This window comes from Rattus norvegicus, chromosome 5 (assembly GCF_036323735.1).
Source record: "Rattus norvegicus strain BN/NHsdMcwi chromosome 5, GRCr8, whole genome shotgun sequence".
NCBI classification, from domain to species: domain Eukaryota; kingdom Metazoa; phylum Chordata; class Mammalia; order Rodentia; family Muridae; genus Rattus; species Rattus norvegicus.
The window spans coordinates 22,000,997-22,012,500 of NC_086023.1; positions in this window are offsets into that span (position 1 = coordinate 22,000,997).

The window sequence follows — 11,504 nt, forward strand, 5'->3', positions numbered from 1 at the left end:
AGCATTGTTAGTAGTGTTCTGGGTTGGCTTTCCACGGCATGGGCCTCAAGCTGAGCCACTGATTGGTTGATAAGTCTCTGCTCCATCTTTGTTCCTGCACATCTTGTAGGCTGGACAAATTTTGAGTCAAAGATTTTGTAGATAGGTTGGTGTCCCCCCCCTCTACTGTAAGTCCCACCTAAATACAGGAGGTGGCCATTTCAGGCTACCTATCCCCAGCAGCTAGGATTCTCAGCTAGGGTCACCTTCTTAGACTCCCAACGGCCTCCCTATTCTAGGTCTCCTGCTCATCCCAGAGACGCCCCTCCTGTTCTCTCTTCCAGCCCCTGATCTGCTCTTCCCACAGCCTCCTTCCACTTCACACTTCCCCCACGACCCAGTTTTCCCCTCCATCCACTTTTGATGTTTATTTTATTTCCCTTTCTAAGTGACGTTTAAGCCTCCCCCCTTGGGCCCTGAGATGTAGCATAGTTATCCTGTAGTTTATGTTGAATATTCACTTCTAAGTGAGTTTGAATTGAAGACCCAGAAATAAACTCACACACTTACAGACACCTGCTATTTGACAAAGAAACAAAAACAATACAATGGAAAAAAAAAAACCCAAAGCATCTTCATCAAATGGCACCAGTCTAACTGAATTTCTGTATGTAGAAGAATGCTAATTGAACCATTTACCATTATTAATTACCCTTCACAGTCACAGTCCTGAAGTCCAAGTGGATATAAGACCTCAACATAAAACCAGATATACTAAATCTAATAGTAGAGAAAGTGGGCAATAGCCTTGAATGCTTTGGTACAGGAGACAACTTCTTGACAGAAAACCAATAGTTCAGGCACTGAGATCAACAATTAATAAATGGGAACTTGTAAAACTGAGAAGCTTCTGGAAGGCAAAGGATACTGTTAATAGGACAAAATGACAGCCTATAGGATGGGAAAAGATTTTCACCAACTCTACATCCAACTGACGGCTAATATCCAAAATATTTAAAGAACGTAACAAACCCCAACAACACAAGTAACCCAATTGCATTGGTTATTTGGGGTACATATCTAAACAGAGAATTCTCAACAGAGGAATCTCTAATAGCTGAGAAGCAGTTAAAGAAATGTTCAACGTTTGTAATCATCAAGGAAATGCCAGTCAAAAAGACACTGAGATTCCACCTTACACCCAGCAGAGTGGCTAAGATAAAAAACTCAAGTGACGGCACATAGTGGCAAGTCTCTGGAGCAAGGGGAACACTCCTTCATTGCTGGTGGGTGTGTAAAATTGTCCAACCATTCTGGAAATCAATCAAGAGGTTTCTCAGAAAATTAGGACTAGTTCTACCCGAAGACCCTACCTATACCACTTCTGTGCATATACCCAAAAGATGCTCTACCATCCCACAAGGACACTTGTTCAACCATGCTCATAGCAACTATTATTCAGAATGACCAGAAGCTAGAAGCAACCTAGATGTCCCTCAACCAAAGAGTGGATACAGAAAATGGAATACCATTCAGCTATCAAAAACAAAGTCATCATGAAATTTGTAGGCAAACAGATGGGAGTAGAAAAGATAATTCTGAGTGAGTTAACTCAGACCCACAAAGAATAATTTAATATTTTAGCATACATATTATTTTACTTTTTATATAAGTATACTATGCTACTCTGTATTGGTTACTATGTTTCCATTTTTTCATTTATAGACAGTGGAGTCATTTATAGACAGTGTAAGGTTGTTTCACAGTTGTTAATCCATTCAGCCTACTACATATTTAGACTAGGAACTTTGATAATTTACACTACTTTAGTCATTGATAGGGATGGACTCATTGTTCTTGTTAGTTTTCTTTTGTCTTTGGCTATTTTGTTTCTATTTTTGCCTTTTACTGTCTCCCTTTGCATTTGTTTACATTTTGTAAGGATATCCTTTATTTCTTTATTACTTTCTTTCATGTATATCCTGTGGGCTTTCTTGTCGTCACCATGCAGTGTTGTTACACAAAAACACACATATGTGAATCTACTTTAAGTTAATAATGTTAAAGTTCAACCACAAACAGAGACTTCTTGTTTTTATAGCTCCCTTCTTGCTATCTCTGAACCAAGGGCATATTTACAGCTTGTTTCATGCCTTTGTCATTAATGCCTGCACCAAAATTACAATGTCTTTTTGTGATACTCTTACAAAATTACAGGATTTATATATTTTTCTATATATTTATCCTCACCAAAAGTTTGATATGTCTTATGCTTTTTTTCTTTTCTTTTTTTCGGAGCTGGGGACCAAACCCAGGGCCTTGTGCTTGCTAGGCAAGCGCTCTACCACTGAACCAAATTCCCAACCCCATGTCTTATGCTTTTGTAACTGTCTTTTACTTTGGTCGCAAGGGACTCATTCTAACATTTGCTGTGGGGTATGTCAGGTATTGTTAGCATTTGCTTATTTGGGAAAACCTTTACCTTTCATCTATGATAGACACTCCTACACACAATAGTATTATTAAACAAATAGAGTTTTTACTTATTTTTAATTATATATATTTATATTGTACATAATATATAGAATTACACCATTTTCTCTCTCTATTCTCCTTCCTCCTTCCCTCCGATCACTTCAAATTGATAACTTCTTTAATTTTGATTGTTATTATTACATACATATACAAGTGTATATGTATACACATGCACAAATATATAAATACAACCTGTCTAGTTTATTTTAATTGTTGGTCTGTATATGGTTTCAGAGATGACTGCGTTACATAATCAATAAATTGGTTTATTGCTTCCAGTCTGTGCCTGTGCCTGGATCTAACCCTGTGACATAGCTCTCTGTACCCAGATCCCATGGGGAGAGAGCTGGATTGTCCTCACTCATAAGTGAGGACAATCCAGAGAGCACAAGTGAGACCACCCCCTCTACTCACATTCCTGGCCCAAAAGAAACCCTACTGGAGCCCTCTGGACACAAGAATTGAGGAGCAGTCTAAGACAGGATCTTTCTGATTTCAACTTGCACCTGAAGCTGACCCTGTGCCATAGATCTCTGTACCCAGATCCCTTTGGGAGAAAGCTGGTAGCAAATTGCGCTGAACTATAGGCTTACAGTAGTGTCAGAGTCAACAAGACCAGCTAATACCAGAGATAAGCAGATGTCCAGAGGCAAGAGCAAGAACGTAAGCAGCAGATACCAAGGCCACTGGGCATCATCAGAACCAAGTTCTCCACCACAGCAAGCCCTGGATACCCCAACACACTGGAAAAGAAAGATTTCAATTTAAAATCACAAATTATGATGTTAGAGGACTTTAAGAAGGACACAAATAACTCCCTTAAAAAATAGAGGACAACACAAGTAAACAGGTAGAAGCCCTTAAGGAGGAAACACAAAAATCTCTTAAAGAATTACAGATAAACACAACCAAACAGGTGAAGAAATATAACAAAACCATCCAGGATCTAAAAATGGAAATAGTAACAATAAAGAAATCACAAAGGGAGACAACCCTGGAGATAGAAAACCTAGGAAAGAGATCAGTAGTCATAGACACAGGCATTAACCAACAGAATACAAAAGATAGAAGAGAGAATCTCAGGGGCAGAAGATACCATAGAAAATACTGATACAACCATCAAAGAAAATGCAAAATGCAAAAAGTTCCTAACCCAAAACATCCAGGAAATCTAGGACACAGTGAGATGATCCAACCTAAGAGTAATAGCATAGAAGAGAGTGAAGGTTCCAAATTTAAAGGGCCAGTAAATATCTTCAAGAAAATTATAGAAGAAAACTTTTCTAACCTAAAGAAAGATGCCCATAAACATATAAGAAGCCTACAGAACTCCAAATAGATTGGACCAGAAAAGAAATTCCTTCTGTCATAAAATAGTCAAAACACCAAATGCACAAAACAAAGAATATTAAAAGCAGTAAGGGAAAACGGTCAAGTAACATATAAAGGAAGACCTATCAGAATTACACCAGACTTCTCACCAGAGACTATGAAAGCCAGAACATTCTGGGCAGATATCATACAGACCCTAAGAGAACACAAATGCCAGCTCAGGCTACTATATCCAGCAAAACTCTCTATTAACCTAGATGGAGAACCAAGATATTCTATGACAAAACCAAATTTATACAATTTCTTTCTACAAATCCAGCCCTACAAAGGGTAATAGATGCAAAACTCCAGCACAAGAGGAAAACTATATCCTAGAAAAAGCAAGAAAGTAATCTTTTTGCAACAAATGCAAAAGAAGAGACACACACACAAAGGTAATTCCACCTTTAACAATAAAAATAACACGAAACAACAATCACTATTCCTTAATATCTCTTAACATCAATGCACTCATTCACAATAAAAAGACATAGACTAGCAGACTGGATATGGAAAGAGGACCCAACATTTGCAGGAAACACATCTCAGTGACAAAAACAGACCCTACCTCAGAGTAAAAGTTTGAAAAACATTTTCCAAGCAAATGATTAAGGAAGCTACCTGGAGTAGGCATTCTTATATAAAATAAGATCACTTTCCACCAAAAGTTATCAAAAAAGATAAGGAAGGATACTTCATATTCATCAAAAGAAAAATCCACCCAGATGAACACTCAATCCTGAATATCGATGCTCCAAATTCAAGGGCACCTACATTCATTAAAGAAACCTTACTAAAGCTCAAAGCACACATTTCACCTAACACAATAATGGTGGGAGACTTCAACACCCCACTGTCATCAATGGACAGGTCATGGAAACAGAAACTAAATCGCAACACAGAGAAAGTAACAGAAGTTATGAACCAAATGGACTTAACATATCTATAGAACATTTCATCCTAAAACAAAAGAATACACATTGTCAGCACCCCATGATGCCTTCTCAAAAATTGACCATATAATCTGTCATAAAACAGGCCTCAATAGATTCAAGAAGATTAAAATAATCCCATCCATCCTATCAGATCGCCAGGGACTGAGGCTGTTCTTCAATAACAACAAAAATGACAGAAAGCCCACATACACATGGAAACTGAACAATGTTTACTCAATGACAACTTGATCAAGAGAGAACTAAAGGAAGAAATTAAAGACTTTTTAGAATTTAATGAAAATGTAGGCACAACATACCCAAACTTATGGGACACAATGAAAGCAGTGCTAAGAGGAAAACTTAAAGCTTTGAGTGTCTCCAAAAAGAAACTGGAGAGAGCATACATTAGCAGCTTGACAGCACACCTAAAAGCTCTAGAACAAAAAGAAGCAAATACACCCAGGAGGAGTACACAGCAGGAAATAATCAAACTCAGGGCTGAAATCAAACAACTAGAAACAAAAAGAACTACACAGAGAATTAGCAAAACCAGGAGCTGGTTCTTTGAGAAAATCAACAAGATAGATAAACCCTTAGCCAGACTAACCAGAGGGCACAGAGACAGTATCCAAATTAACAAAATCAGAAATGAAAAGGAAGACATAACAACAGACACTGAGGAAATTCAGATCCTGCTACAAAAGCCTATACTCAATAAAACTTGAAGATCTGGATGAAATGAACAATGTTTTAGGCAGTTACCAGGTACCAAAGTTAAATCAGGATCAGATAAACCATCTACACAGTTCCACAAATCATAAAGAAATAGAGGCAGTCATTAAAAGTCTCCTAACCACAACCATTCTGGAAATCAGTCTGGAGGTTCCTCAGAAAATTGGACATTGAACTACCTGAGGACCCAGCTATACCTCTCTTGGGCATATACCCAAAAGATGCCCCAACATATAACAAAGACACATGTTCCACTATGTTCATAGCAGCCTTATTTATAATAGCCAGAAGCTAGAAAGAACCCAGATGCCCTTCAACAGAGGATGGATTCAGAAAATGTGGTACATCTATACAATGGAATACTACTCAGCTATCAAAAACAATGACTTTATGAAATTCATAGGCAAATGGATGGAACTGGAAAATATCATCCTGAGTGAGGTAACCCACAGAAAAACACACATGGTATGCACTCATTGATAAGTGGCTATTAGCCCAAATGCTTGAATTACCCTAGATGCACAGAACACGTGAAATTCAAGAAGGATGACCAAAATGCAAATGCTTCATTCCTTCTTTAAAAGGGGAACAAGAATACCCTTGGCAGAGAATAGGGAGGCAAAGTTTAGAACAGAGGCTGAAGGAACACCCATTCAGAGCCTGCCCCAAATGTGGCCCATGTATATACAGCCACCAAACAAGATAGATGAAGCAAGAAGTGCAGGCTGACAGGAACCGGATGTAGATCTCTCCTGAGAGACACAGCCAGAATACAGCAAATACAGAAGCGAATGCCAGCAGCAAACCACTGAACTGAGAACAGGACCCCCGTTGAAGGAATTAGAGAAAGGACTGAAACAGCTTGAAGGGGCTTGAGACCCCATATGAACAACAAAGTCAACCAACCAGAGCTTCCAGGGACTAAGCCATTACCCATGGACTGACCCTGGGCTCCAACCTCATAGGTAGCAATGAATAGCCTAGTAAGAGCACCAGTGGAAGGGGAAGCCCTTGGTCCTGCCAAGATTGAACCCCCAGTGAACGTGATTGTTGGGGGAAGGGCAGTAATGGGGGAAGGATGGGGAGGGGAACATCTATACAGAAGGGGAGTGGGATGGGTTAGGGGGATGTTGGCCCGGAAACTGGGAAAGGGAATAACAATTGAAGTGTAAATAAGAAATACCCAAGTTAATAAAGATGGAGGGGAAAAAAAAGTCTTCTAACCAAGAAAAGGCCAGGACCAGATGGGTTTAGTGCAATATTTGATCAGGCCTTCATAGAAGACCTAGTATCAATACTGTCTAAGCAATTCCACAAAATAGAAACAGAAGGAACACTCCCCAATTCCTTCTATGGAGGCACAATTATGCTTATACCTAAACTGCAATAAGACCAAAGAAAGATCTTCAGACTAATTTTCCTTTTGAATATTGATGCAAAAATACTCAATAAAATTCTTGCAAACTGAATATAAGAACACATCCCAATGATCATCCATCATGTTCAAGTAGGCTTCATTCCAGGGATGTAGGGCTGGTTCAATATATGGAAATACATCACCTAACCCACTATGTAAAGAAACTCAAAGGAAAAAACCAACATGACCATCTCATTAGATGCTGAGAAAGCATTTGACAAAATTCAACACTCCTTCATGTTAAAAGTCTTGGAAAGATTAGGAATTCAAGGCCCATACCTAAACATAGTAAAAGCAATATACAGCAAACTAGTAGCCAATGTCGACCTAAATGGAGAGAAACTTGAAGTAATTTCACTAAAATCAGGGACTAGACAAGGGTCCCCACTCTCTCCCTAAGTATAGTACTGGAAGTCCTAGCCCGAGCAATCAGCAACAAAAGGAGGTCAAAGGGATGCACATTGGAAAGGAAGAAGTCAAAATATTACTATTTGCCAATGACATGATACTATACTTAAGTAACCCCAAAAAATTCCACCAGAGAACTCCTAAATCTTATAAACTCTTCAGCAGAGAGACTGGGTATAAAATTTACTTATATCAGTAGCCTTCCTCTACTCAAAGGATAAACAGGCTGAGAAAGAAATTATGGAATGACACCCTCCACAATAGTCAAAAATAATATGATACCCCAGTGTGACCCTAACCAAGCAAGTGAAAGTTCTGTACAGCAAGAACTTCAAGTCTCTGAAGAAAGAAATCAAAGAAGGTCTCAGAAAATAAAAAGATCTCTGATGCTCATGGACTGGAAGGATTAATACTATAAAATTGACATCTTCCCAAAAGAAATCTACAGATTCAGTGCAATCCCCATCAACATTCCAACTCTATTCTTCTTAGAGTTAGAAAGAGCAATTTGCAAATTCATTTGGAAGAACAAAACAAACAAACAAACAAACAAACCCCCCCCTTAGGATAGAGGAGACTATCCCCAACAATAAAAGGACTTCTGAGAGAATCACCATCCCTGCCCTCAAGCAGTATTACAGAGCAATAGTGATAAAAACTATATGGTATTGGTACAGAGACAGGCAGGTAAATCAATGTAATAGAATTGAAGACCCAGAAATAAATCCACACACCTATGATCACTTGATCTTTGACAAAGAAGCTAAAACTATCCAGTAGAAAAAAGCATTTTCAACAAATGGTGCTGGTTCAACTGGTAGTCAGCATGTAGAGGAATGCAAATCGATCCATTTGTATTGCCCTGTACAAAGCTCAATTCCAAGTGGATCAAGGACCTCCACATAAAACCAGTGTATACTCAATCTAATAGAAGAAAAAGTCGGAAGAGCCTTGAATACATGGACACTAGGGAAATTTTCCTGAACAGAACACCAAAGACTTATGCTTTAGATCAAGAATCAACGAATGGGACTTCATAAAATCAAAAAATCATGCAAAGACATTGTTAATAGGGCATAAAGGCAACCAACATATTGGGAAAAGATCTTTACCAATCCTACATCTGATAGAGGGCTAATATCAAATATATACAAAGAACTCAAGAAGTTAGACTCCAGAGAATCAAATAGCCCTATTAAAAATGGGATACAAAGCTAAACAAAGAATTCTCAACTGAGGACTATTGAATGTCTGAGAAGCATCTAAAGAAATGTTCAACATCCTTAGTCATCAGGAGAATGCAAATCAAAACAAATTGAAATTCAACCTCACACCAGTCAGAATGGCTAAGATAAAAAACTCAGGTGAAAACAGATGCTGGTGAGGATGTGGAGAAAGGAACACTGCTCCATTGTTGGTGGGTTTGCAAGCTGGTACACCTACTGCGGAGATCAATCTGGGGTTTCCTCAGAAAATTTGTCATAGTACTACCTGAGTACTCAGCTACGCTACTTCTGGTCATTTACCCAAGAGATGCTCCAACATATAACCAGGACACGTGTTCCACTATGTTCATAGCAGCCTTATTTATAATAGCAAGAAGCTGGAAAGAATCAAGATGTCTCTCAACAGAGAAATGGATACAGGAAATGTGGTACATTTACACAATGGAGTACTACTCAGCTATTAAAAACAGTGACTTCATGAGATCCATAGGCAGATGGATGGAACTAGAAAATATCATTCTGAGTGAGGTAACCTAGTCGCAAAAACAAAAAACAAACAAACAAACAAAATCCCAAACCACTCACTGATAAATGGATATTAACCTCAAAGCTTGGATAATCCAAGATACTATCTATGAAGCTCAAGAAGAGCGACCAAAATTCGAATACCTCAGTCCTTCTTAGAAGAAGGAACAACGATATTCATAGGAGGAAATATGGGGACAAAGGTTGGAACAGAGACTGAAGAAAAGAAACTGCCCCACCTGGGGATCCAGCCCATATACATACAGCCACCAAACCCAGATACCATTGTTGATACCAAGAAGTGCATGCTGACAGGAGCCTGATATAGCAGTCTCCTGAAAGGCTCTGCCAGAGCCTGACAAGAGGCAGACACTTGCAGCCAACCATTGATCTGAGAACAGGTTCCCCATGGACGAGTTAGAGAACGGATTGAAGGAGCTAAAGGGGCTTGCCACCCTATGAGAACAACAATATCAACCAACCAGAGCTCCCAGGGACTAAACCTACCCAAAGACATGGACAGACCTATGGCTCCAGTTGCATATGTAGCAGGGGATGGCCTTGTTTGACACCAATGGTAGGAGGAGCCCTTGGTCCTGCCAAAGCTGGATGCCCCAGTGTAGGGGAATGTCAAGGCAAGGAGGCTGGAAGGAGTGAGTGGACGGGTGGGGGAACACACTCATAGAAGAAGTGGGGGGGGAGATGTGTTGGGGGTATGTGGAGGGCAAAACGATGAGAGGGGAAAACATTTGAAATGTGAATAAATAAAAAAAAATTCTAATAAAAAATAAAGAGTTCATCCCTGGAGAGGCTAATGGCCCTCATTAGTTGCCTGTAGTTCTTGCTCTAGGAAGGGACTCAGTGAAATTTGCCCCTTCTGCCTTAGCACTTAGTATTGCTTTTTGTGACCTTGTTTATATAGCCCTTTCAGCAGACTTCTCAGTATTTTGACCCTTAACATCTTTGTCACCTCTTTGTGATGCCTTCTGAGCTATAGATTCAGGAGCTATGATGTAGGGTTATCCTGGGGGCTGGGATCCACACGATCTATTGATCTCTGTATTGTATCCAGTTGTGGTTTTCTGTGACGTTCTCCATTTGGGGTAAAAGCTACACTTACCCGTGGGTATTAGGATAAGATTTAGAATGTAGTTAGAAATTATGCTCGCTTAAGAAGTGGCAGTAGCTGATCCATGACCACACTGACCCCAGAAAGTTAGATAGGTTTCTAATACTAGGCATGATTTCTCTCCTGTTGAATTGGCCCGAAGTCCAATTAGACAACTGTTGGTTACTCTCCACATGTGAGTTCTGCTTACTGTACCTTTATGACCGTCTTGCTAAGTATGCTAGGTGCTGTAGCTGGGTAGAACTGTTTAATTGTTTTCCTATCAAGGCAGACTGTATAGTATGTTTTGGTATCATGGAATCTCAAATGCAGAAAGGAAGGTTAGATCTAGTTCAAATCATCCTTGTTTTGTGTCTTATGTTATTTGGTTACCAGCAATACGGGTTTCCCTTCAACCTTAAAGAGGCAGCCAATGTCTACTCTGATATTCTGTATTGTTTTGGAAGTCACCTGCAGACTACCACAATCAGCCATTCAAAAGGTTTCTCATTCCTGGTACTGAAGATTTTGCTAGTCTATGGTTCTTGTGGGAAGCATTGTCTGCCCAAGTGACATAACTTCCTTTAAGATATATATGTACATATATGCATGTATACATATATAATTATGTTTATAGCATATAACTTTGAGTAATTCTTTGGTAATGAGTTTTGAATTGTTTTATTGTGCTGTGTTGATCTTGAAGTTCTGATTCAAAAACTTTTCAAGGTTCCTGGCTTTTCATATTCTTGGCCTCTTAGTTTTGGAAAGATTGGTTATTTTAGAAAAGTGTTCACATAGTGAAAAGCATTAATTTTTATAATTCTATTGTGGAGAATGCCATACCTGTATATAATGTACATTGATGAAATCTACCCCTTCACTCCCCCAACAAATCTTCCCTAACTTCAAGCCCCAACTTTCCCCTCTAGATTCTATGTGCTCTTTTCCAAGCGCACTGAGTTCACTCAGTTCTGCCTGTGTGAGCCTCGGGGTAGGACCATCCATGGAGCATGGGTAGCTTCTCCAGGGCTGCATTCCAGAGGAACAAGACTTTCCCTCATCCAGTGATCATCAAATGCTAATTGAGCCCTTCCCTAAATCATGCTTGGATTTTTGACTGGCCTGATCTGGTGCAGGTTTTGTGCACGCAGTTCCAGCTGGCACGAATTCATGTGAACAATATCCCTGTCTTGTCACAGCAGATGCCTACTACCTCTGGTTCTTACAAGAAGAAAAAAGAAAAAAGAAAAGGTAATGGAAAGATT